General features: G+C 38.9%; 1 long non-coding RNA gene across 9 annotated transcripts in view; it reads right to left on the reverse strand.

Annotated features, from left to right (window-relative positions):
- The window catches only part of LOC129206108 (uncharacterized), a 156429-nt gene that overhangs the window by 4496 nt on the left and 126622 nt on the right, over positions 1 to 25311 (reverse strand). For 4 of the 9 annotated variants that reach the window (XR_008576995.1, XR_008576992.1, XR_008576989.1 and 1 more), the window contains 2 exons: positions 7510 to 7584; positions 68 to 2962 (listed from right to left, as the gene is read on the reverse strand). This is a non-coding gene — a long non-coding RNA (uncharacterized LOC129206108). The remainder of the gene's footprint in view (positions 1 to 67; positions 2963 to 7509; positions 7585 to 25311) is intronic. The other 5 variants (XR_008576996.1, XR_008576994.1, XR_008576991.1 and 2 more) reach the window with 5 other exon arrangements.

Here is a 25311-nt window from a genome sequence, read left to right on the forward strand (position 1 = left end):
CTTTATTAATCTGAAGAAAGCAAACCCCTGAAATGTGCTTTGAAAGATATGCTAGCTGCTTATGTACCTTAGTTTGTTTTAGAGGGAAAGACAGGCAATAGGGCACTTTGTTTTCAGGTGCAGTCAGGCCTTGGCCACCGTGAAATAATTCTGTGGTTGCTGACAAGAGAGTATTAAATCTTGGGTTTACGTAACTGAACTGAAAATGTTTGAGCAGGTCCCAGATCCTAGGTGCGAGACACAAGTGATTAATCCACTCAGTTGCTGGATTTCCTTGTCCTCTTCTCCCTACGTTTTTTTCTGTATTTCTTCTCTGAGTTACGTTTGTTTTATGGTCTTTATAAGCGTGGGGAGAGGCAGCAGGGCTGACAGAGGTAACTGAAGCTGGTACCTCCTCATGCAGGGTTCCAGCTGGTGTATTTTCCTGTCTCACACCAGAGTCCCCAAGCTGTTCCTGCTCAGATGAGGTGACGTTATCAGTCACTGATCAGGCTCTTGCAGGAAGTTACATTTTGGTGAACCAAAAAGGAAAGGATAAGCAGATCCTTGTTTTATTTTTGTTCTGAAAGGGAGACACAAATGCTGGGATGAGACTGCGTTGTCTGTCCTTAAAAGAATGGTGTACTTCCTCAGGGACAAATGTGGGATTTGTATTCATAATTTATTACCCGTTATTTTGTTTCACATTTGTCAAGTTGTGATAGCAAGGTCCAACAAGGAATAACCAAGACTGGCTATTTTTTGAAGGGCAAAAACTTGCTAAGACTTTGAAGAGGGCTCATGCATTTAAAATCAGGAGTGCGAAGATAAAATTGACTTTCAAAAAAAATTGGAAGTTCAAGGGTGGGAGCTGGGATATGCGATGAGGCTGTGCTGGCCTTTCGGTTCAGAGTTTCACAGCCTGTGTTTACACGTACAAACGTGTAGCTCGTGATTCAGTTCTTTACAGATATCTCAGCAGGGATAAACAGGTTGTGGGATGTGTGGGAGGATCTTGCCAGCAGCTAAAGTCTGTCTCAGAGGCCAGGCTGCCCACGGGGAGGGCGCTAGCTTATCGTGAGATTTGGTTGGGATCAGTATTAGCAGGCCTCTGCATCCACATTCCAGTTGAACCTCAGCTATAACATCACCGAAGTACAGGGAGAGTGGTATTGCAGCCTTACTGAATTCAGGTTGGCACCTTGTCGTTTCAAGCTTTTTTGTGTGTGTGTGTGTGTGTGTGTGTGGACCTAAGGTAGAGCAGCTGTTTACAAGGCACCCTTATTTTCTCCCATCTATTTCAGTAATAGGCAAAAATACTTTAGAAAGATAAATCCTCTAATCAGATGTTCCTAATAAAGAATTACTGCCTGTCTTAATACTGTTCCCTTCAGACTGTTGCTGCTGTTTAATAACTCAAGTGTGTGACTTGTAGCATCCTTTTGGGGGAACTGTCCTACCATGTAACATCCTTTATGGAAGACTGTTTGCAATATGTAGCTGTGAGCTTCCTTCGTTCAAATTCATGTTGCTTTAAAGCTGTTCCTCCAATGTACATGCACGTTTCACAGCCGTTTATCATTTTCTTTCTTGGGAAGCTTGCAGGGGTCTATTCGTATTTTTTTTTTTCTCCTAAGCTGAGAGTTTTAAACCTAAGGAAGACTGTAGGAGCAGTTTCCATTAAATTATTCCAAAAGCAGGCTGTGGCACTGGAGCTGTTCCCTTAGGATAAATTCCACCTCAAACAGATTTCATTGTGCTCCAGGTTTTCCCTGATATTTTTCAGCTATGGGTGCATGTAAAATATTACCTATTATCCTTTGTTCTGTGTCACCAGTGCCACACCATACAGGAAGTCCACGTGGTTGATCCTGGGGTTAAAAAGAGCCCAAACTTGCGCTTGATGCTCTTTCTTGTTACAGCACCCTGTGTGCTTTTTTTCCTCAGTGTTCAGTGTTATTGGGCTCTCTTTCCATTATCGTCCCACTTTTCTACTTTTAACATAATTTTCATTAGCATGCTGTATTGGCCCTCTGCTTAAATTTCCAAAAGTTAATTTGCTGTTTTCTAGCTCTTAAAACACATTTTGACCTGCCTGTGTTTCTGCAAATGTCCTCTGTGCTTGTCACAGCTATTTCCTTGATAAAATGACCGCTCACTTGGTGCCAAATAATTAGCAGGAACAGAAGAGAAAAACAATCAAGACCAGTGGTTTTTCCTGTTTTCTTAACTCCAGACATTGCTCATTGAAGATGCAGATCTGCTGAAAAACAATACCATCTAAAAAGAAAAGTTTCTCTTACTCTCAGACTAGCATTAAAAAACAATTAATCTCTCAAAACAAATTGATTCAAAGTTCTCAGAAAAAAAGGAATGTATTTAAAGATGAATGGGAAGACATATGTTTTTGTAATGGATAGTGTATTTTAGTTCGTAAGAATTTTATGAAAGTCATAAAGTTTTATGAATTTTAATGAATGTCCTTCTCAGAAGAACTTGAGTCTTACAAATGGCTGCGTGTTCATGCCCTAGGTGCTGGCTGGCACCCAACCCTTAGGTGTGCCTCCACTGAGCTCAAAGCACTGTACACCGGTCACCTTGAGGTGCGTGCTGAATTTAATTCCAGCTATAGCTAAGGACACAAACCACCTTATAAATACTGGTTCAAACCCCATTATGTTTATGGATCAAGCTTGCAGTATGATCCCGTGAAATGACACAAGATCTGTTTCAGCAGAAACTGGGAAGCAATGATTTTTACCAATTTTTTTCCTGTTAACTTTAAACTGTTGACATGGTGCTAAATTCGGTATGCTGAAGGTGTTTCCATGTGTCACTTCTAATAGGATACAGGTGTCAGACAATTTGAGATTATTTCAAACCTAATTTTCCTAGAGCGAAGATACAAACAGTTACACCAGAAGCAGATGTTGGGCCCTTCTCACCCCTCCGAAATGTGGTTTGGCATCCATCCAGACTGAGTCTATGGGGAAAAAGAGAAAATTGTATTTAATTTTAGCTTGCTTGGTTTCCTCCTTTCAAAATCTACATGAATGTGCAATAAAAAACCCCATCCCTTTTCCCTCTGCTTACACAGGGACTAAGTATCTTGTTGCAAACAGATGGAGTACAGGCAGGTTGGGACATGAATGCTTTTCCATCTTCACGCTATCACTATGTGGCCCAAAATCTGGCATATCTGCTATCTTTTCCTTTTTGCCCTCTTACCCCGTCTCTGTCAGTTAACTTTTCTAGTCCATAGGTTGGAAGTAAGAGCCAGGAAACAGAGGTGGCAAGGACTGCGCCTAAACCACCAGTTCAGGGTCCTGCCTCTGGTCCACCTCTATTGACCTACCTGGAGAGAAGCCCTAAAGGCATCTCCTTCCTTCTGCCTTCAAGCTGCTACAATTTTTCTATAGCTTATTTTTCGAAGCGATGGTCCTTTTCCACCTTGTGTTGTTCCTGCAGTTTTATATATGACTGGAAGTAAAATCTCAGCTGTATGGCATGGATACAAAACTCTGGGCTCTCCTGAGGATGGTACGTGTTCTCCGTGAAGACTAGCTTCACCGAATTTAGTTACACTTCATCAGAACTCATGTAGGTGACAGAAAAATTGAGCTCGTAATCCTGGTATTACAACCTTGTAGAAGAGAAGACCCTATTCTGAGGTTTGCTATGTGAATTTTGGTTTCTGCTGATCAAATACATCTTTCTTCACCTGCTTCTACAAAAAGAATCTTAGGACTATAAATCCCACTTGTGCTACAACCATTTTTAAAGTCAGAGTACCATAAAATGCTACGGTTGAACAGTTTTAGTCCAAATAACCACACTGGAGAAAAAAGCCTTAAGGATTTCATAAAATGTATTGTGGAGATGGCTGTCCATTTTTTTTAATCAGTATTTGCTGGTCATGCTAATGCTACTGAAAAGTTGCCATCATAACTGAACAACAAATTTTTTAAGATTTAAGAGCCATAAATGTATACTGGGAAGTGAAGGAGCGGTATATTTATATTTGTACATGCCAGAGGAAGAAGGGCACCAAGTCCTTCCACACATGGTGAGGACTCCACAGACTGGCAAATACTCAAGGGAAAAAACAGCAGATGGCGGATGGGAGGCTTTAATGCCGCTGGTCGTCTACGCGGTGTCGGTACAGATTGCACCAGGAAGGTTCTCAAGTCGGCTCCCCGCTGAGGCCACTGATGGAGGTGGGTGAATCTGATCAGCAGAAAGCATAAAGTGCTGGCTTGAGAATCAAAGGCAAGACTATGGAAATGCCACTCTGCAAATGGGGCTTTAACTGCGCTGCCAGGAAGTTATCTAGAGGCATTTGAAGACCAACCCGGTAACAGGAAATTATTCACAAGCATTTTCAAGCGGATCCTCGGCTGGTGAGTGCTGCTGTGTCTATTTATACTGCTGAACTATGGCAATTTACCCCTGTTAAGGATCTGCTCAGATGTCAGATATTAGCCACTGCCAGAACAAGTGACCTTTCTGCACAGTACATTAAGAAGAGAACAAAAAGATGGAAATTCCCGTTTTCCAAGCATGGTCCAAACAAACCTCTGTGCTCTTGTTAAACCAGCTGCATTGAAGAGGGGTGATTATAACAAGCCTCTTTTTTTTTTTTTTTTTTTTTTTTTTTTTGTCTGCACCTGTCTCTCCTTCTGCAGCTGAGGACACACTGGAATCTACTTCCCTATAGACCTGATCCTGTAAAAGCTTCAGGTGGAAATTAAATTCATCATTATCTACATCTATTTTTACTTAACCACTTGAGGGGAAAAGCCACCTGAAGGCCAACAGTTACTGGAACGTGCAGTAGCTAGTCACTCACAATGAGGAAAAGCTGTCTCATTTCTCCATCCCCAAATAGATGACTTTTTTTTAGTTTTCATTCTTATGGCCATCAAGGTCTTGCAAAAGAGAGAGGATCAGCTTTGAGCAGCACTGCATGGCCATTAGCTGCAGTCAGTCTCTTGAGAAGGTGACAGCTTCACTCCCACCTAGGCAGAAAGGTTCCCTCTCACTTTAGGCACAGCCACATGGATCAAGGCAGTAACTCCATTTTATCAAGAAATATACAGGAAAGAAGTGTGCCAAACTGCTGCAAAAAACACGTAAGTGTGATTTCTCTGAGGAATTGAAGACTTTCCTAGAGCAAAACTGGATTCTGCATTGTCCCTGGAGAAATGGGAGACTGCAGAACTGCCATGTTTCCGCCTAGAGTATCCCTTTATCATAAAAATGTTTAAAGTCTACAGAGTCCCACAAGGTATTCCACTTTCTCTATGTAAACAAGCAGTGGCATTTCTAAAGTGTGGGTTTCGTTTAAATATCTCCCCTCTTTCATAGGAATAACTTTTTTATACCTGACTATTTTGCTAAGGTAACTCTTACACATGGATTTCATCCCCCTTTGCTAAGGTAATTCTTACACATTGATTTCATCCCCCTTCGGAGCTGAAGTTTCTCCATATTCCCTCAGTTGCTGTTCTCCTATGAACATGCCTTGTGCCAGCGGTTTGATTTCTGGCACAGGGAGATAGGAAAACTAATGGCATTATTGGCATTCTTTGATCCCAAATTATTGGATTTTTCTGCCTTTACAATATGATGCCTGGAAAATGACTGGCACTATATAAGCAAATTATTCTTTTTACAGTAAGTCAGACATCCCACATAATCTATATCTCTGGGGAAGAAAAAAATCAAAGTAGGACTTGAATTGTTTTGTGTCAAGATGCTGTATATGACTGAGGGAGACAGTATGATGCTCACTGAAAATTGCTACCCAAAAACATGCATAGCAGTAAAACGTGTCAAAACAGGGTAAGAACAGTAAATTATTGTCAAACAAAATGCTGCCTCATGTTGACCCAAAATGTCACGCTAGCTTTTATCATACAGCAGTTGGGTATGAGGTTCTAAAAAGATGAATTTTCCAGGGGAGTTGTAGCTATTTCTGTTGAAGATTAATTCTACTCTTGTCACTGGCTACTCGAAATAAGGATAAAATTAGATTTTTCAGAATAATATTTTAAATGCAAACAATGCAAATGTATTTTATGCATCCCCAAAAATGTCTTGCCACAGAATAAAATCCAAACTAAACAAGAAATTTGTAAAACTGTCTTAAATATTTTAAAAGGTAAGTTTTAGAAAGATGCCAGATTTAGTGAGGATATTTTTACCTCCTAAAAATAGTTATTAATGCATTTATCTTCTGTAACAGTAAGGCACTCTTTGTAAGTTTTTTTTTTTTTAATTACTATTATTTTTAATTTCAAGGCAGTACTGGAACTTTGTGTAGCTCGATTCTTTGTCATCTGGGTTTGGGGCAGAATTACGTCCACAAGTGCAGCTGCTCAGGATTATGATTGCATGGTAGAAAATGACAACTTTTGGCATACTAATCAGTTAGTGAATAGAGTCCATAAAAACTAGGGATATGAACCAGAAAATGTTATTCATTAATTTTGTTTATGGTTATTTAATTTTAATTATAATACTTTAAAGCTATTTAAATCTACATCTCCATCATATGTAAGTTAATGTAGCATATTTTGCAAAAATAATCAGGCCTGGTAATATAGATCACTACAGAGCCTGTAATTAAATCTTTGATGTGAGTTTCAAAGTGATTTTTAAATGTGCACGTGGCTTATAAAAAGTGCTTTACAAAAGCTCTACTTTTGTCATCGTGATTTCACAAATGTTTCTCTGGCATTGTCCAAGTTTAATTTTAATTCAAATTGAAAATGGAAATGTTTGTAATTGAGTAATTGCTGTGCAAGTACATATTCTCTGTAGGTAGGAAAAACAGTTTTCACACCTGTTTTCCTGCATACGTGATAATAAGGAATATTTTTGTACGGCCATAAAGGCCTTGAATACCATTAATGGCATCGTGCCTTGTGGAATAGAGTGTTGGTGATGCCATTTCAAGCGTTTTCTTCTCTGAAGAGATGATGCAGTGTCTGATCCTACAGCTGTGATTTTGGTACCATCACGATGGTTAAAGAGACGTTCACCCTGCCACTGACAACAGAATACATCTCACTGCTGTGTGCACGTTGGGGGAGGATTTCACGAGCTGGAGGACAGTTTCCCTGCTATTTGCTGGTTTTTATTCTGTGGAAATCAGTGCGCACCATTTATCCATTCCTCTCATCACAGGTTTTGTTCACATATGTGCCTTCTCAAATGGTGCTCAAAAAATGGCACCCTGCAGGGATCCATCAGGAACAGCGCCATCAGCAAGCCCCCTGGCCCACCCGCACCTCTGACAGCCGAAAAATGGGGTGGAAGAGCTTTTTTTTCTGGAATAATTTCCTTCTAATTGAATTACATGTTTAAGACAGGCTTTCATTGCCTTGTGTTACAACATAGGAGCCTGCAGGTTTCCAGTGATAAGCAGGCTGGCTGTAGGCAATTAGAAAACCTCAGGGTTTTCAGAGTCTAGTCACTAAAATACGTTACAGCTCAAGTCATTGTTTAACAATCCGAGTCTCTTACAGCTGTGAAACACTCCCATCATCAAGTAGGTCTCAGGGACTCCCTCAGGAACGGCAGGCTCTAGATATCCAGCTGCTAGGAACAAAAATAAATCTCTTTGAAGACTTATTTGCCATCACATTGTGCGAGGACTTAGGCTGAAATATTTTAATCATTAATCTCCATTCATCAAATCTTGTCATTCTTAACAAAACTCCAAAATAGTTTCAGCTGTGAGTTGAATGTCGATGACACCAAACTCTGTACATAGATATCAATTTTGTGGTTAAGATATGCCACACGCAAGACATGCCTGTTGCAATCGAAACAATTCCTGCCCATGCAGAGACACTAGAGAGCATTTCATAACTCATTATTATTTATGCTCTTAGCTATCATGGAGGGCTAACAGCAGAACTTTAATAGCTATTGATCACAAACCTCTGTTAAGCATTATTATAATCTTTTTTGTTAATGGTCAAACAGCCTATGATGCTGACACATAGCGTTTGTTATCATTACTATGGTGTAATACTAGCAGCAGCAATCACTGTTAGAAGTGATCACCTCATAGAAATATTAATTGCAAAAGCTTGGTTGGAAAAATATCTTAATGCCTGATCAAAAACTCAAGAGAACCTGTAGGTCTTTGTTCAGTGGGGTGTGAAGAAAACCTGTTTTTCTTCTCTCTTAGCTCTTGTTTTAGAGTAGTAGCTGTTTCTATTTTCTTCTCAAGATTTTTAATTTTTATTGCTGACCTAAAAAGAAAGGAAATAAAAAAGTCAAGGAAAATTCGGCTGTAGTTAAAACATTCCTTGACCTCTTCCTTGCTAGTACTTACAAGCACTAGATAAATTAATAGCAAACGTGTTGCACAACTTTGAGTTGAGTTCTTAGAAGACTTTTAGGCTGGCAAATACTTCCAAACAAAGAGACCCCAACATATTTCTTTAGACTGGTTTCCCTCATAGCGTGCTTTCTTTTTTATTGGCAATGTTTTGCTTCTCCCAGCCTTCCACCCTTTCTTGAGCAGCCCAGAGACTGTTAATGCTACCATTTGTGATGTTGTGCTAGTCTGTGATGTGCAGGCAGCAGAAGGAAAGGTTACTGCATGTGGGAAAACACGTTCCCTCTCTATATGCACAAATATCTGAAGTGTGCACTTCAAAGGAAGAGCAGATTATTGCTGGCCAAGTGCATGGCTGTTGCATCAATGTCCTAATGATTCTTTGCTCTTCTAGGAGACAAACTCCTCCAGACTTCACGAAAATTTTGCATCAGCACTTCTTAATATCCTCTGTCAGAGAGACAAAAACCCCTCAAATCATTTAAGGAGAAAAACCTTATCCCACTTCAGAGACAAGATAACTTTCAGGGGTACAGAGGTTAGATTGTCTTCCCAAATCGATACAGCATGGGAATGAGGAACAAAATGTCCTAGACCAAGATTTATTTTCAAGGGCTTTTATTTATTCTTTTGAAGTATGAGCCAAAGCCCATTGCAGGCTCCTGTGGAAATGTTCACATTAACATCAGTATCTAATTTTTCTGGGTTTTGGTTCTATTTGAAGGAGGACAGAAAATAATGTTAAAATTGCTATAAACCATTAAAAATATTTTGACCTCCTCTTGTTAGTTTTTTAATTTTTTTTTTAAGCTGTGTGGTTTTGACTATGGTTTTATTTATGCCCATTGCTGCAAGTAGGGATGAGAGCCCGGGCAGTGATTATGCAGAACGACAAGGAGACTCCTGCAGTAGCCCTGCCGACCTCACCTTCTTTCTTAGTACAATTTTCCTCCAAGTTTTCTGTAGCTTCTAATTCTTTTATTTAATTATTCCCTTCCAGAGAAGATTCTTCCTGTATCGTTATTTCCAAGAGCTTTCTGTCTGATTTATTTTTTATTTTCAGTACTCAATGAAGCAGAAAAACAATGTTAGTCTTTGGTGGCCAGGGAAAATAACAGAAGTTCACGAAGGTGGTCTCCAGATGATACAGCCCTCACTGAAGCAATCGCACCATTCTGCGTTTCCCCGACGAGGGAGCAAATCTACGGCAGCAGCAGGGCTGGCAAGTGCAGGTAAGCTGCCTTCACTGAATGTGCTAAGAAATCACCAGCACAAACACATTCCAGCTTTGACAGTGTTCAAGTAATGGCTATTACTGCTCCAGGGAGGAAATAATTAAAGCCATTTCTTGAGTCTGACAGTTTGATACTGGTGGTTTTCAATAGCAAATTACCAACATCTGTACAGCAAAATTCAGCTACTGCAGCAGTTACTCAGCAGGGCTAACCATGGAGGTGCTAGGACTTTCTCATTTTCTAGATGTCCCCTAGTTAGATGTGACCTACAATTGAGACCTAAACTACACACGATGGCAAACTAGGTCTCTTGTGTTAGAAATGTAAATGAAACCATATGGAAAGCTTAATATTCTATGAAAAACCCAGTGGCAAATGCATCAAAGACAGAAAATGAGAGACTGGAAAGACATCTGAATGGGTTTCTTAATTATGTAACAATTTCAAGTTTCCAGAGCAATTCAGAAGTAAAATTTATACGATTCATTCAATTCCACAAAAATGATGGCTTTTCATTCCCACATACTGTTATGACTGCTTTGCATAGTAAACACAAAGAGAGTGTGACCGTATGAGCTGAGAACTCACATCTCTGGTCCATAGCAAGCAACATAGCAGTGCGAATTTTCTTTGCTGGTGAAAGAAAAGGGTAGCAAAAAGTTAAATAAACTACGTATATCTGTAATTTAAGTATTTCTTTTTAAACTTTGAAAGATAATACAAATCTGAGCAGGAATGAGAGGCTGTGATATGAAATGTATTTCTAAGAGAGAATTGGTTTTGGATTGATAATAAAAATACTGCCTTATTATTCTACTGGTTATGTTGTAACCAAGTGTCTGTCAGGGTTTTATGTTATAATCCACTTTGGTCAAGGATTTACTGATGTATAAAACTTTAGTTTGTAAATTGGTAGTCTGTCTTCAGCTCTGTTTTCACTGTTACTTAAGCTTCAGAACCCGATCAAGGCACTGTACAACCTTTGAAAAAAATACGCAGTTGTTTTAAATTAGAGTTTCAAACTTCAGAAATCTTTTGGGTGGCCTGGTGGGGGATAAAAATAGTTTGTACACCCATTGTCTGATAACTGAGAGGCTTTAAAATATCGCTGGAATCTCTGGTTACTTTGGCTGAATAGTGAGGGCAGGACAGACACAAGAAAGAATATGCCGATTTTTAAGAAAACAAAGTAATGAATGCCTCATTTGCAAATATTTGATCTGTGTTAGTGCAAAGATAGAAGTATAAACCATTGCAAAATTACCAGCCTGCCTGTTCAGAATTGCTCTGCGTGACCAATCATCCTGGGTCAGCAGCTTGGTGGAACCTGCACTAATCTTGCCTCCAGCTACCTCACTGCCAAGGAAGGAGAAGAAAACTATTATCATGCATCAACCTCATCTTGCCGTGTAGTTACCGATGCATTGGCACGTAAGGGCAGATCCTTGGCTTTAGGAGATTTGCAATAAAGATTTTATACAAACTGTGCTGTGTAGGATAACAGACAATTAAGAAGGAGTTGCTTTGCATGACTGTGTAACCTGAACTGAGCCAAAAAATGTTACATGACTGAGTACGCAATTTGTGTTCATGTCTTTATTTCCTCTTTTAACATTTCCACGTAAATACTATTTATAATAACAAATTTGTACTTCTGCTACAAAAGAAGCACATGGAGTTTGTTAAATTGTAGAAACTTGTGTATTGTAAGCACAAAGCAGAGAGTGTATAAAAGATAATTTTCTTTCACTTCAGTTGTGTTAGAACCATAGGAAACCAAGCAGTAGTAAACTAAACTTTAATGCTGCTGATAGATTATAGTCTTTATGGCCCTAATCAGCTAACTAGGCTGTGTCAAAAATCATCTATAGATGCTGGACAATGAAACTCTTGCTTCCCTTTAGAGAAAAGAGAAACATGCTTGAACTCCTAGGAAATCCAAGCAAGTTACTCAGATCAATTTAATTTAGATATTGATACGCAAGTGCCAATCAACCTACTAATGCAGTTAATCGATTTTAGACAGTTATATTTTGAAATTGGTAAGGAAGAGAGTGTCTCACGGTAATGATACATTATCATAACTATAATACAGCAATTTTCAGTCCTTATTCCAAGTAGGGTATTGTGCAGGGTATGGTCAGATTTAACCAGTATCTATCATGCAAGTCCTCCTTCTAAACCTCAGGAAAAAGTAGGTCACTACATTTTTTTATGGTAGTACAAAATTCAAGTGCTGTGAGGAGAAATTAAATGCAAACTAAGTAGACTGGGAAATACTACACAGTTTTGAAAAGGAAGAGAAACTGCTCTATATGCAGTCAGATGTACATTATATAGAAGCAAATAGCTAGGTGAATATTTCTTTTCAATTTTGACATGAATGTGGACGAGCAAGTCTAGATATTATATTCATGTCAGTAGCACCTCAAGACACTGTGACGACTTATTGCAGTGAGGCTTATATGAATCAATATTGATTGGCCACTTAGATTACAGCTACTTAATTAAGAGTAATACGATGGCACAGCTTCTAGGCAAATCCACAGTGCCTTGATTTATGAGTGTGTTTGGGGGAAAGAGGTAAGGATAGGGTGTAACAGTTACCTTTATTTTGCATTTTGCAATTGAGTTTTTTTTCATGTAAGGTTAAATTAAGAATTTAAAAAGAGGAACTGAATGAGTGTAATAAATAAACTAAAAGGACTGTTTTGTCAGTGTCTAGGCTGTTTGAGAGGACTTTTGGCTTCTTACCAGGGTACCTAACTGTCTCGTTGTGTATCAGCGTCATCCCTGCGCGTCCAGCATGAAGCTAACGTAAATGATAAAAGAAAGTTACTTCCCTGTAATTGGGGTTGGAGTGAGCATACGTTGCATCGCTGTTTTGTCATGTTGGTCTTTTGATTTGTGTTTCTGCTGAATGTATTTTGTTCCGCAAACATAATGAACTGTAGCTATTTATTTGCAATATCTTCATCTGGGGAAATTCACCAAGCTAATATGAAGTGTATTTTTTTTCTAGGAATCTCCATAATCCACTACTTATTTTTTACCTCTTCTTGATGCTTAGGGAGCAGTTATTTATTTTTTATCAGGTTGGTTTAGGCAACAAGTTGTACTCTATCTGACAGCCTTGTGTATTGTGTGTGTTTGTTTGACCGGAGCAACGTGCAAGTTGCAGAGCAGAGAATCCAACCCACCGTGTCACTAACGAAGCCCTGGGGCTTTGCACCTCCATATATTTCTGATTCTCGACAGCCAGTGAAGAGGAAAAGTGAGGGAAATTCCACAGAATGAATGCCATAAGGAATTGTTTCTCATCTGCTCATATTTACACAAAAATAAATATAGAGAATTATGCCTTTAAAAGTTCAAGCCTTTGAATGGAGGTTTGTGCTTAGCGGGCATAAGTCAAAAAGTCACTAGCAACAGAATGGGGTTTGTTTTTTTATCATCACTTGCAATATCCTGAATCTCTGCTAGCTATTGCAAACAGTTTGGTAAGCAAGCAGATGAGATGTCAGAGGACAAAGTATCACTCTCTAAGGGGAAAGTCTTGGACATTGTTAAGTAAGCAAGATGTAGTATAGAAAAGTGTGATTTAGGCAGTGAATTGATTTTTTTTTTTAATAACTTCTTTCCAGAAGCAAGAAACAAACCTTAGAAAACATTTTTTTTACATCTGATGCTAGAAGAAACCAAACTTTTTTCATCTCCTTATTGTACTAAATGATTTGTGTTTTCTGAATGTTATAAATCCAGACAACTCCATAGTTTCTGGAGAATTTTGCTGGTAATCTTTTAATTGAAGTAATGATCTTGACTGAAATCACCGACTCCCATTCTGTGTTTTAATTTTTGTTCAGGTGTATTAATTTCTAAAGACTGGCAGGCATCAGTTCTTCATATTCAAAAGATTGAATTTTTCAAGGTTTTGAAGTTTAGAACCTACAGAACTTGCTGCATGAAGTATTTCATCTTGGAGTTCTGTTAGGAGTCTGAAAAATTACGCTTTCTTTTTTGTTATCTACAGGGCTATTAAGTTCTCCCAACAAACATGTATGTGTAAAGAATTCTTGAGGATGAAAAATATTTTATTGAATACTGAGAGTATTCTTCACAGAACTCTTCAAATTGCTTGCTTACTCATTCTTAGCCTTCACTTATTTTCTTCATCATGCTTATGGGGCATCAGTGTTATGATTCTTTGAGGGATGGTGTCTCTGACTTTATGTTTCAGGAAAGACTATCATACAGTTGAGCTTATGAGAAAATTGTTCATGCCCTTGATGTGAAGCTGTATTGTGCTGTTTTTCTTTCTTGTCAAAGGCTTCCATTCCCTTTCTTAAAATCTGCGCCAGATTACGTCCAGTCTGTCACTTCACCAACTGCAGAGCAAATACCAGGGAGGGAACAGCTCTTTCTGGTCCTGGCCGTGGTTAATGCATGATGGTATTAATGCTTTCTCTGGGATTGCTTGCTTTAGTGACTATGACAATAGAAACGTGAGGTTTATTCATGTATTTGAAGATAGAAGAAGAGCAATTGTGACACAACCCTCAAAGATGAGTATATGTTATTCTCTGCCGCTCTGTGTTAGCGCTGAAGAGTGCATGTTTGTGCTCCAGCAAATATTTGCATGGAGATTTAATTGGGCAGAAGCCCCCTGACTTTTGTGTGGGCAAAAACATTGCTGTCTTCTCATCTAGTGCTAACACAAACAACACTAAGAAATTGGAGTACTTATGGGATGTTTCCCTGTCCTATTAAAAAAGAAAATTATGTAAAGTAGTATTTCTCTCCACTGCCATCTAGTGAAGTTATTGCACCGTGTGAAGGCTTTTTTCTTTTGCAGAAAGTACACAGGTTTCCTAGGGATAAAACCAATACAAGTTAAAAAATAAAAATGTAACTCTTCTGGCAAATTTATGGTTTCTGTTCTGTGAAAGATTTTAAGCTTTCGATGAAGTTATTGTCTGTTTTTACTGAAGGCTTCCAGAACCTTATGGAAAATTTATTCTCCCATAGCATATCCCTTCAGTAAGGTCTGAAAGGGACCTCAGAGGTCATTTGGGCATTGCCCTGCTGCAAATCAAGCTCATAAGCAAGAAACTATTGCTCCCTTCTTCATTTTCACATATTTTTCAGAATGTTGTCATGCAGCCCCTCAGTTTTCTCTAGCTTGAGCAGCTGTAATTCACGCCATCCTTTCAGATACGTCTCTGATCATTCCTGATCTGCCTCGGTGTGTCTCATTTATCGGTCCACATCATCTACTTCAAGTCCATACCTTAAGTCCACAGAGTGATGCTCACCAAAACCCTCACTGAAGTTCTTTGGCCTAGAACCTGAATGACACTTTTTAAAAACAAGCTTTTGAGATTTTTTCAATAATCCCCAGGTTGTGTTGGGCAAAACACACCGTAGGTGTGCTCTGATGGGTTTACTGCTTCCGCTGCCAGGATGTGCACCTAACTGGGTTGTGCTGCGAGCACATCACACCTCTCAATTTCTGCTCAGCTCAATGAGATTGATTGTGTGAAAAGATCCTTGACTATTTTTGTAACATTCAAGTAGGTCAGCCTATCTTTTCCTGATAGTGGAAATAGCTAAAATAAGACATACAGCTCTGAAATCATTACTCTCTTCATGTATCATTTAGTGAGCAAAATCTCTCTCTTAATGCTCTTGTGAAAGACTTCTTAAAATCAGAAACTGTTCCCAACACAAGAGACTAAAATTAAAGTTGAAAAAAAAGACATAATATTAACATGATTTAGAAGAAGGAAAAATCAAGACAAGTGAAAAACAGATCCCTTTGGTGGCTGAAATGTGTATTTCCATTGCCATAGCTGAGCAGTATCTCTGCTCTGATTCATTTACTGTCTTTCCATTTCAGTTTCACAGGCACGATGGAAAAGCACTAATTCATACAAGGCTGATCTGTACGCTTTCCTATGTCACTTTAGTAGCAGCATGGTGGTTTGTTTCTGTTTTTCAGTTTTGTTCTGCTAAACTTATTTTCCACAAAACTTACTAGACAACAATTACTGGCAAACTTTCTGTGTATCCTTCAGCCCTAACCGATTAAATATTATCTTAAAATAGAAATGAAAGATGAGTTTATACTTTAACTTGGGGTTAACTGCTGAAGTCTGTGCTTCCAGGCAGGAACTGTACACGTACAGACTTGCTGTATTTTCTAAAGTCGTGGAAAGGAAGTGAAGCAAACTGGTCGTCTGGCAAATAAAAGACAAGTACAGGGTGGAATAAGTTTCTAGTTATTATTTATTTTGGAGGAAACTTTTTTTAAAGTCTTCCATTGAATCATGTCATAAGGTGTAAATTATAGAACAAAATTTCTTAACTGTGCTAAAATGTTTGGGAAATTCAGGAGAGTTTGAAAAATCTGACGCTTGTAGTTCTGAATGAGCTTGCTATATTCACTAATTGGAGCCATGTTTAAAGAAAAGAAAAATCCTTTCTTTAGTTTACTGAAGAAAGGCTAATTAGGATTGAGTTGTAGCCACTACCCCTCTGAGCCAAGCGAAGTGACTGAGAGTTGTTTTACCTGTCTCTTGAGACAATGAATAACTGTCTTCTAAATAATCTTAAATCACACAGTCTGCCCAGGCATATTTACAGTATGCCAGGGTAACCAGACAGTGACCATGTTGCTAATTATAAGTAGGCAGACAGTTTGGTTTATTGGCAACTTTAGTACTGATCTTTTGCTGAATAACATTTAATTTCCAGCCAAATTACATTTAAGCTTCTAACTCAGGAAGGGAACGCCTCGAACAAAGCAGCAATGACATTTGAACACTTAATTGCATATTGCCATAATACTTACACTTCATTTTTATTGGAAAAATAGAGCTCTGAGTTGAAAACTTTAACCAGTGCATTATCTTTATTTACAGTTTCATCCTGTTGTCCCAAAAGTGGGATCATTTACCCGGTGTGCAGTACACCAATATACACACAGAGTAGAAGTATCTTATTTATTTCATGTCTGCACAGAGATGGGTGCTAGGTGGTAATTCCACAAAGCTAGCACACCACACACAGAATCTACCACATATTTATCTTGTTACAGGATTAGAAAAACCTGCCTAAATTTATGCTAATTGGTTATTAATTACCACATCATCTACTATTGGTCAAGCATCTTTAAATTAGCAGGCATGCTCCTTGAGGGTCTGGGGGGTGTAACTTGCATAGTCCTTTGATTGGGTAGGTGGTGGTAAATCTGCCCCCCCAGCCACCTTTCCCATCCCCTGGTTACTGGCGATTCTTGTTGACTTCAGGCCTCTCTGGCAATCGCCCAGCTCTCAGCACCTTCTGGGGCAGGATGTGTCCTCCTTATCAGTTTTTCAGCTCTCCTTCAAGGATACTCTTTAGCAAAGCATGCTTTTTATCAGTCTTTCGGCTCTTCTTCAAAGATATAGTCGTCAGCAAAGCAAGTAGTGCATTTAACCCTAAATTAAACAGTGTCTAAGCACTAACTCAAACACATTTCTGTCCCTGTAAAGTGGAAAATTCTACTTTATGGATATCAATCCAAAGTGTTGCAAGTGAGTGGCACATAGAGAACTTAGTGTGGTTCCTAAGCAGCCCTGTTATCAATAAACAGCTAAGAAAGTACATGATGTATTTAGAGAACAAGCGCATCAGGAGGAAGAAAGAAAATGAATTACTGTGGTATTTCATGGGTCACATTGTATTCTCAACCAGAATTGTAATTCCTTGTTTTGAAGTTGCCAAGTAAGGTTTTAGTATTAAAAAGTTCTCTTTTGTTCTTTCCATGGTTGTTTATGTTGGACCTCACGTACTCCAAGCTCTTTTTTATTTCCCCAAAAAAACATTAAAGCTTGTGGACAATTCTATAGCTGATAAAGCAATGTAAATTACCTTCATGTCTCAGGCTAAAAAGCAGCGTGGCAGATTAAATGGCATGCCCCCTTTTGAAAAGTAGTAAGAAAGAAAAACTCCGTGAGTGCAAAGCCACTTGTTCTTCACTTGAGTAAGCTGCGTGATGGATAGGTAAGTACAGTAGAAGGTTGAATATAGGACACTTTATCGAGACACAGGAAAGTTCAAGATTGATTACATATCCTAGTTTTGCATAGTGCTTCTTCTACAGGTACTATTAAATCCAGGCTGGAGAACGAAGGGAAAATACTGTAGGATGTGCTGAGTATGGCTTTGCACTGAGTTCTCATGCTGTCTTCTTTTCATTGCACTACTGTTTTTAATTCCATACTGTAAAAATGTTCTGTTGAAAAGATGAATCAAGCTGATCAGGTGTATGAACATTCAGCTACGCAGAATTATTGGATTTTATAAAGCAATACTACAGTTTCTCATTCTACCAGTAAGTTGAATACTGTCTTGTTTCCACAAGAAAAAAAGTAATAAAAAATGGGTATCAAGAATAATCTTTAAATAGTTTCCCAGTGAAAAATATATGGATGTTCCTTTTAGCTCCCAGTAACATACAGTATCTGTAGAAATTGCTTGTTTTCAGTCAAACTTTTCTAATCATGTATCAAAACAGGTTTTTGTTGTTGTTGGGTTGGTTGTTTTTTTTCTTAGAAGTCATCCTGGCCATTATAGCCTCTCTTCCTGCTCTCCAGTGGAGTAGTAATTGTATTCCACCTTGTACACAAGATCTCCATTACGTGTAAAAATGGATGCATATTTAAAAAATGTAGGGAGAAGGATGTAAGTTACAAACTTTGAAGGTGATCCTGTTGCATAAGAACAGTGTCAGGGAGCCTGGTCCTTCTGAAGGAATGGCATAAAAATAAAGACTTCTAGGGAAACTTATTTGCAGTCTGTCTTAGACTCTCTTGGTGGACTTAAAAGTAATGTCATAATGATCACTTCATATTTGTAGAGAAAAGCAGAACTCATCAATATATTACTGTGCAAATTTATTTACAGTTTGCATTTTCTTTCCATTTACTGAGAGTAAGATGATTAGGTAAAAAATTTAAAAAAAACATGAGTATTTTTTTTCCAGGAAGAAGGCATAGAGATATTGCTAATAAGGGCAGATTCCTTTGATGTCAGGCCTCACGCTGCATAAACTTCATGGACCCATCATTAGTTCTTGTCATCTCGTAGGGCCTTTTGGCTTGGGGCCAAACAATTGATATAGTAGAGAGCTTCCAGCTAAAATAACAGCCTCTGCATCTTTATCTTCCCATCCATCAGATTGCTGGTGGAAGATAGGGCTAATTTGTCATTCTACTCACTTGGAAAAGTTTGATAAATGGCTTAATTAGACCTTTTTTTTTTAAAAAACATATTTCTTGAGAACTAGAGGTTGGGAAAACAATGGCTAAGGATTGAATAAGAAAAGGACAATATTTTTTCTTCGGTAAAGATCACAGGAAACACAACCATTATGCAAGCACGAGAAGTGGAAAGAGTACAGTTGGTTGGAAGGAGTTTCAAGGAAAAAAAAAACAAACGACCCTAACACATAAGTGTTCTGTGAGCTGTGCAGTTACTCAAAGACTCTGGACAGACTGTATCTCTACAGAAGCATTAACTTGCAGAGTGCCATTTTAAATATGCTGCCCCCCAAATTAGAGTGCACTTCAGCCTTTGTGTTTAGACCTCTAACTAGATAACGAAGCACCATTTTACCTAAAAGAACATCTAAATATGTAATTACCTACCTCTCTTGAATGCTTTTTAAATCTTCCAGCATGTCATCTATACTGACATCTATACTGCTTTCCAGGAGGCTCCTGACGTTAGTACCTACGCCAGTCAAAGCAAGGACTTTGCTTCAAATCTCATTCTTTAGTTTTGGGACAAAAAGGGGCTGGTCTAAGGCCATGTAAAATTCTTTTCTTGATGGGCCAAGGACTGAGTGAGTCTGGATCACAGTTTTTGAATGTTCCTGCTCAGAACGTGCTTAGGTAAAAGGATATTTGCATTTTCTCCTTTTCGTGAGGTCATTTCATGGCTTACGAATCAAAAACCTATGTGGATTAAAATCAGTAGGTTTGATGCCTTTTGAACTTTCAGCCAGAAAAAAGGAAGAGAGAAGCTGAGTAAAGTCCTTATCTCAACTTGTTTGAACCACCAAGTTTGGACAATTAGCCCTCTACTTTGCATGCATAATTATGACATGTATGCACATGTATTCACACATGTGGATGTGTCTGTGCAAATCTTTGCAAGTTAGATATGTCAGGACTTTGTATTTCTAATAATTTTTTATGTAACTATTCCATTTGGGTCACTGAGGAAATATATTTCTCCTTTTTCTGGTCTGACATAAATTAATAAGGCGACAGACAAACTGCATCCCCCTTTATTTTGATAAACTGTCCAGAAATCAGATGTAATTCAGAAATAATTTTAAAACTGTTTAACCTCCAGGCAGAAACTTATTTTAGTAATGAAAAGACAAATATTTTTCAATTAAAAAGATTTAGAATCCCTTTCTCTGTAGTTCACTAATCTGAAATGACACCGAGGGGTAATAGTCCTGGTATTAGTGCTTCCCCAAGGAAATGTCTTATCTTTTGCACTAAATTAACTGTGTCTTTCTCACACATCCTAAAGCTGTCAGTTTGGACATTCTGTGTAAGGAAACCTCTTCTGATTTAAAGTTTCTGAGAAGAAAGGCAAAACAAATGTGTTTAAATAATAATGACCCCTTACACCCCAGTCTCCACAACCCTGTCTGAAGTGGATAACCATTAACATTAAATCATTAGCACTCCTGGAAGGATCATGGGACAGGTTGTAGGAGTAGCCTCCATGTGGGTCAAATCCTGAAGGCATTACATGTGTAAAGGCACAGCAGCAAATGCCAGGATAAGTGACGAGGAATCGGGATAACATAGAGGTCTGCCTAAGGCTACCATGAAAGAGAGTTTTGCTGGCCAGCCTCCAGGCAACCAGTACAGTTAGAACCAGAAATTATTGTGGATTACTGATCTCTTCTGACTCCTTGGTGGCCTCTCTGAGACCAAATAATCACAGTGCAAATGCTACGTAGGAAGGGTTCTCTGTCTCTGCAAGCCAAAATGGGACCTTGGGGACCCAGTGCCAACAAGCGTTGGCATGCTTCTGGCACCGTCCCACCTTGGAAGCCATGCCAGGAGCGTCCCCACACCAGTTTGCAATCTCAGAGATGCGTAATAATTCATGAGAAGCCTTGCCTGGGCTACTCTTGCTTACTCTTGCTTGCTCTTCATTGCTGCTTCCACCGGGGACTGCACCAGGAGGGCCACGCTGACCTCCAGCTCAGCACATGATGTTTGCAGAGCCAGTTTTGCAAAAAATGCCTCATGCTATTCTGCATCACTGCTGTTGACATCAACCGCAAAGTGCCCTGTATTAGTGTTTGTAGTTAAGAGTTTTAAGTTGGGGCTTATTGTAGCTATGGGACAACTTTAATAGGGTAAAATGGTGTAAGAAAGCATCTCATGACCGTTTGATATTCCTGGCTACAGTCTGTTTCTTTGTGCAATCTTTTTACTATCGTCTGTTAGAAAATCATGACTGGTGCCCTGCAAACAATTTCACCTCCCTGACTCACATGAGCAGTGTAATGGTCATCGCTGGACTAGCTGTTACAGGCAAAGCCATTCACACGCAGATTTACAGGATCTGGTCCCAAGACAGTAACTGTCCATATCACTAGTGAACTGAAGATAAACTGTACTTGCAGCTTTAGATCTTCACTAGGAAATCTGATTTATCTAATTGCAGAATCTAAAAGTTCAACAAAGTGGCTACACATTGGGACATGAAAAGTGCATTTACAGGATTATTTTTGCATTGAAGGGAAAAGAAATCAAGCATTTTCTTCTGTATAAAGAAATGTCTTACACACAAGGAAAAAAAGGACTATGTCGATCCCTGTGTTCCTGATTTGCTTTTTTGAAGTAAGTGGATATATGCAGTATGTTTTACTATATTTTAAAAATAAGAACTGTCAGAAATAAAACTATTCAGAGTAATTCTTTTTGATTGAGAGCGAGTTATGGATATTAATATTTTAATATGTTTTGAAATGCTCTGCCACTTAGTTTACTTGGAAACTAAAACCATTTGTAACAAAACAGCTAGACTGTCTTTGGTCAAACCAGTGTATAAGAACATGTAAAACTAATGGTGCACTTCAGACCATTAAAAAAGAGACTTCTTGACTATATAAATGACAATGATTTGAATTTATGTGCATTGGAAACCAAACCTAAACTCTACAGATACTTTGAAAAGAAAAATAATTCTCCACACTTTTACCTTATGATTTGTGATTAAAAACATTTCATTCAATTTAAAGGAAGCTCAAGGGTCAGAGGATGAGATTCCTACAGATACTGAGCATCCAGGGGAACTGGTAAGAGTGCAGTGGCACTAACTGGAAATTTTGCAGCCAAGTCTTTTATAAATCCAGACATATCTAGTTTTTAGCCTGCCTAAATTTGTTCTGATACGGCACAGAAGCAAACACATTCCATATTAGTAAATCAGTGGTACACGATGGAGAGTAGAGCTAATGGGAGCCCTAATCATGAAGTGGACCTACAGACCAGTACAAAGCTGTAGGCATTTCCAGTATCACAGCTTTGCTGTGTTGTAGTACTAGAAATGATCAGTAGCTGGAAGTAGTCTTTGATGTCATATGAACATGCAGTAGTTAGTCTAATATGGCTGTGATACTTAACCTTCATATGGCCAGTGATCTTGCAAGGTCTTGGTTCATTTAATTAGATGGTTCTCAACCATTTAGGGAGATGAACTTGGTTTCTTCCAGTTGTCGTGTCCACTTTTTTTTCCTCAGTAGTTTACTACACATAGAATAGGCTCAGGTATTTTTTTTACAGGTACATTTAATACCATTTGCAAAATGATTGTAAATCTGCCATCAATTTGCTTGTTTATATGTATGGTCATATAACTTTAGAACAACCCATTACATGTGAGTAGAGATGAATAGCTCATAACCTGTTAAAATTACTGTACAGAAGTCATATCTAGCAGTCTGTTCTAAGACATGAAATGAAGCCCACTTTTACTACTTCACCTTACAGTATAGATATGGGGAGTCTTATTCAAACCAAATTCTTAATTGTTGTATTTGGAGCCTGAGCCGAAATCCATACTCAAGCTTTTCAGAAAATGCTTGGAAAATAGACTTTTTCAGTAAGGGTTTTCAAAATGATGCCTTCGTTTTTATCCAGTTGAAAAGTTTAGACTGAACAGAGGACAAACAGAAGCAAAGGGCCAGATTTATTGAAGCATAAAAACCTGCACAAATGGCTCCCAGGTGGAGTTCAGTCAGGAGTAAAGACTTCAGGATTTGGTCACAGTGATGACCTGCACATTGCTTAGCTACAGGCCAAGTTCACTGCTGGGAAGAGTAGGTGGAATCTGTCACAGTAATGACCCTTTCCCTGGAAATGAAGAAAATTGCCAACCTTCCACCCTCTCGTGGCATGATAATCTTTGAATAGCAATTTTAGTTACGGGGAGCTCTAGCATTGGGATTTGTCAGATAAATGAGAATTTTGTTTAAGTAAATGTGTATTATTAATGGTTTGATCATTTGGGTGATACCAGTTTTCAGAGGGGAGGAAAAATAACACAATTAGGAAAATGCTTCATTGTCTTTCTAATGAATTTGATAGTAAGAGATCGTCTAGTTCCTCTAGTCAAGTATCCCAACTGAGATTATCTCTGTCTGAAGTTTTTAGTCCATTACATATTACTATGAATTAAATGAACTAAATTTTCTTTCCAGTACAGATTCTAGTTGCTCCTGGACTCACTAAGGTGGTAAGAGGGAAACACAGTGATGACTGGATATAAAACCAAGAGCAAGGACATAAAGCAGAGGATTGTATGTACTCAAAATGGTTTATATATGTTTGCTTTGATCTTTAAATGTAAACCTAATGCTTTATCGCAAGTTAATAATTGCTTACCAGAACCAGATTTGCCTTTTGCCAAACTTGAGGTAATGATAGCAGCATGAAAAATAGCTTCAAAGTTGGCAACATGAAAAATACCTTCTAACTTATTAATGCTTTGGACTGTTTTGGCTTTTCTTTGCCTGTAGAACCAGAAATGAATGTATTATACTTTCAAATTGCTTTGATAAATCTCATTCCCTCTAGGATTAAGCATTCCTGAACATTTTTATGCCTCGCTGAGCTCTTTCAAACAAACATAAATTAATTCTTTAGCTCAGAATTTATACTCATGAGACCTAATTCCCCTTGCCTCTAGCATTATTCTAGTCATGTTCATTTGTGCAAAGTGACCATAATGTTACACTTCTCATGTCTTACCTGCTTTGTGCACTTAAGGAGAGGTGCAGAGATCACGTGTGGCACCAAGCAGTGGGGAACAAGACTCAGAGTTTGATTCTGCAGTGTCTTACAGGGGCAAGTTGGATGGTTAGATGTCAAACCATCAAATGTCAATGGTTAGATGTCAAAACATTAATTTTAGGTGTGAATCCAGGACACTTTTGTGTCTTCTGTGCAAATGCAGGCTTAACCACTAGGTACTAGCTACTCTGTGATTTAGCATATCTCCACTGAATTCAGCCTAAGCTGGACACACATATAGACAAGACTTTGTGCCTCATAAATACCCATACCCAAATATTTGCAAAATTGTTGCTGGCACAACATGACTCCACTCTCTTGAAATAATTTTGCCACCTGATTTATATCACTAATTTTCATTCACTGTGCTGTAAACTCCTGGAAGCTGACCCTGTTCGCAAGAATGTGATATAGAAAACAGAATTTTTGGGGTTTTTCTGCAGGAAAGGTACCCCACTGAAAAGAATACCAAACTTAAAACGCTACAAATCTCTACTAGAGTGCTGGAGTTCCACGCAGCCAAGTTTTCATTTGGTTTTATGGGCATGCTAGGTACCTCTCGACTTCACTGGTGTGCATGTTCATTTATATTCATGTGGACAGTGTGGATCTGGTTAGAAACAATAGCATGTGCTGCTGGTCATCCATGCAGGCTGCGAGTCGCTGCTGCCACCCCAACGCGTGGTGGGAATCCTTTGGTCTAACTGGTTTGCTTGTTTGCAACCTCCAGGCAGGGGCTCCGGAGTCGGAGAAGCACAGGGTGAGGAGCCGAGGGGGACAGCGTCTGCTGCCCACCCTGGCACCGCTCTGTGGGGCAGCTTCTGGGCAAGGTGCTTGGGAGCTGGGTCGTCCCGGCTGCCTTTGGAGGGGACCCAGAAAAGCTGAGCCCTCCTGGCATGTCTTCATTGCATGCTAACTAGGCCTCCTCTGAGCTGTTCTAAGCAGAGAACAGGCAGTTGGTCAATCTGGTGTGGGAGAAGGTTTTACAGGGCAACATGGATGCAGCTGATCAGGTTTTGAATGGCTCCCCAGTGGTGACCTCCATTTCTACCTCCTTGGAAGGATATTTTAACCAGCCACAATCCTTTTGGTTGTGCAGCCCTCAGTCTTGGCAAAACAATTTTCTAAGGTGGCTGAGGTCAAAAATAAGAATTTTGTGAACAGCTCAGGTTTTTATATTATGAGAGTTTGCTGTGAGATGGCTTGTCTGAAGCCATTCTCCATCTTTCCTGTTTGTTTTTCTAGCAGCTGACTGTATCAAACCTGTATATTTACACAAGGAATGTCCCAATAAACAGTTCACTTAGAGTATTCGATATTTGTATAGTAGCTTAGAGGAGGTAAGTAGCTGACAAAGTGCATGAAG

The sequence above is a fragment of the Grus americana genome, chromosome 4, assembly GCF_028858705.1.
Source record: "Grus americana isolate bGruAme1 chromosome 4, bGruAme1.mat, whole genome shotgun sequence".
Lineage (NCBI taxonomy): Eukaryota > Metazoa > Chordata > Aves > Gruiformes > Gruidae > Grus > Grus americana.